This window comes from Triticum dicoccoides, chromosome 5B, assembly GCF_002162155.2.
Source record: "Triticum dicoccoides isolate Atlit2015 ecotype Zavitan chromosome 5B, WEW_v2.0, whole genome shotgun sequence".
NCBI lineage: Eukaryota > Viridiplantae > Streptophyta > Magnoliopsida > Poales > Poaceae > Triticum > Triticum dicoccoides.
The window spans coordinates 564,217,547-564,220,629 of record NC_041389.1 but is presented as its reverse complement, the minus strand read 5'-3'; positions in this window follow the sequence as shown (position 1 = coordinate 564,220,629).

The following is a 3,083-nucleotide window of genomic DNA, read 5'->3' as shown; positions in this document are numbered from 1 at the left end:
CGCCTCGCCGGCCGCTCCGGTGTTGCCGACTGGCCCTGTTACACGGGCTAGAACCGGCGTTCACCGTCTGAGCCTACAATACTCGGGCGATGAGTACCTCCTCGCCGCCTCCACCACGGAGCCGTCTCCTCTTCCCGCGTCCGCTCGCGCAGCCCTCCGTGATCCTCACTGGCTTGCGGTGATGCAGGAAGAGTTCAACGCTCTTCAGCGGAACCGTACCTGGACACTGGTTTCCCGGTCTCCTCGCGCCAATGTCATCACCGGCAAGTGGTTCTTTCGCCACAAGACCCACTCGGATGGTACACTTGAGCGCTACAAGGCTCGCTGGGAGGTTCATGGATTCCGACAGCGCGCTGGAGTTGACTTCACTAAGACGTTTGCCCCGGTTGTCAAACCGGGCACGATCTGCACCGTCCTCCAGCTTGCGGTGTCCCGAGGCTGGCCAGTTCATCAGATGGATGTCTCCAACGCCTTTCTCCACGGCCATCTTGAGGAGCAGGTTTATTGTGAGCAGCCCACCGATTTTGTCAACGCATCTCTTCCTGGCCATGTGTGCCTGTTGTCCCGGTCTCTCTACGGGCTCAAGCAAGCACCCCGCGCCTGGTACCAGCGGATCACCGGGTCTCTTCAAACACTGGGTTTCAGCATCACTCGCTCAGATGCCTCATTGTTTGTTTATCGCCATGGTGGCACGACTGCATATTTGCTCCTCTACGTCGACGACATAATCCTGATTGCGTCCTTCGCAGCTCTACTTCAGCAGATTACTCTTTGGCTGCGTGACGAGTTTGCCATCAAGGACTTGGGTGCTCTACATTATTTCCTTGGCATTGAGGTCGTTCGGCGACCGGGCGGTTTCTTTCTTCATCAACAGAAGTATGCGCACAAGCTTCGTGAGCGTGCAGGCATGCTCAACTGTCACCCTGTTGCTACTCCTGTTGACATGAAGGCCAAGATTTCTAGGGCTCGCCAGCGTCGGATGCTCCTTTCTACCGGTCTATCCTTAGTGCTCTTCAGTATCTGAATCTCACCAGACCGGATCTTCAGTAAGCTGTTCAACAGGTGTGTCTCCACATGCACGCCCCTCGTGACTCCCATTGGACTCTCGTGAAGCGGATCCTCCATTACATTCGCGACACGATGACCCTCAGGCTCACCCTCACGGCATCCACTTCTCTGGAGATGATGGCCTACTCCGACGTGAACTGGGCTGGCTGCCCAAACACTCGTCGGTCCACCTCTGGCTACTACGTCTACCTCGGTCCTTCAATTGTCTCGTGGTCATCCAAGCGACAACCCACGGTTTCGCGCTCCAGCGTGGAGGCTGAGTACCGAGCTGTGGTTAACGTTGTTGCTGCGTGCACCTTGCCACGACAGTTACTTCAGGAGCTGCATCACGACGTTTCCCGGGCTACGGTTGTCTTCTGTGACAATGTTTCTGTGGTGTACCTCTCCGCCAACCCCGTCCATCATCACCGGACTAAACACATTGAGCTGGACATTCACTTTGTGCGCGAGCAGGTGGCCCTTGGACGTATTCGGGTTCTCCACGTTTCGACTACACAACTGTTCACCGATGTGATGATGAAGGGACTGCCGACTTCCACCTTCCAAGAGTTTCGTTCCAGTCTTTGTGAGTATATTGTGTATGTGTATATTTGTGTATAGGGCCCACCTCATGTTTCCTTTGTATAGTTGAGGTCGTGGCCCCCCTCTGTACTCATATATACGTGTCTGGTGCACCGATCAATACATCGCGATTGCACAGCCCACATCTTGTCCTTCTACAGTAGCTATGATACTACTATTACAACCAACCTAATAACAAAAGAGTAATTATGTAAAGACAAGGGCTGTGCAATTAATTTTTTTATTAGAAAGCAAACTCATTTTTTTTCTAACTTACTGATGGGCTCAACTCAAGCAAATAACTCAAAGTTTACTAAATGTCATCATTTAATTACACACCATACCACTATAAATACTGCGAGACTAGGTGGTTCATGCCACAGGCTGGGAAGCTCAAAACCACCTTTTGCACCTACGCACTTTGCCCTTCATAGCAGAGCAACATGAAAATTTGAGTTCAAAACAAATGCTAGCTTGTCCTTCTCTTGCGTAGCTGCTTGGACCTCGATATGGATGTGGGAGGAACGTTCATTTTAATGGTTGGGTATAGAAGGAAGATGCTGGGTGGCACAACTTTCGTAGAAGTGGGATGCATTGGGAATGTGAGGTCCAGATCCAACCTGAAGCGTGATCGCGTGTTCGACCTGAAAGTATGACAAGCCTTAGTAGGCACATCCGATGACTCCTCTCTGCATCCGAGGTTCACCAGGCAGTCTGAAACGATACAGTGGAACAGTCAGATGGTTGGCATGCGAAACCACGCCGTGGTCTGTAACAGTTCGCACATATCTTCGTCCAGCTCTTGGCATGAATCTCCAATATTTTATAAAGCTGCCACATGAGTGCTTGTAAGATTATTGAACTTCGGAGATCATTTTCTGAGAGAGAGACAATCAACTAGTCTCATTTATAGGTACCATACCAACCTCCTAGTAAAACCGAAAACTCTGCTGCGCAATAAGTATCTAGGTCAACAAGTTGTGTCATAGATCTATTGGAAACATGATGATTCGCACATTTGCTCTGGTCTAAAGGAGACGCAGAAGCACTTTTTTCGCTTTGCATCCTTCACGATACATGATGGGTCGGAGATTCGTTTCTGGGGAACAAGTGGCTACACAATGTCAGCCTTCGAGAACAATATCCAACTTTGTATCGTATTGTTTGTGATAAAAATGATACTCTGACACATGTGCTCACTAGTAGAAAAGGGGGCATCAGTCCCGGTTCGTAAAGGCCTTTAGTCCCGGTTCTTGAACCGGGACTAAAGGGTCGTTACTAATGCCTTCCCCCTTTAGTCCCGGTTCTAACATGAACCGGGACAGATGTGCCTCCATGTGGCCGGTGCGCCGAGACCAGGCAGGAGGGCCTTTGGTCCCGGTTGGTGGCACCAACCGGGACCAAAAGGCATCCACGCGTCAGCATTTCAGTGGCCGTGGTTTTTGTTTTTTTGA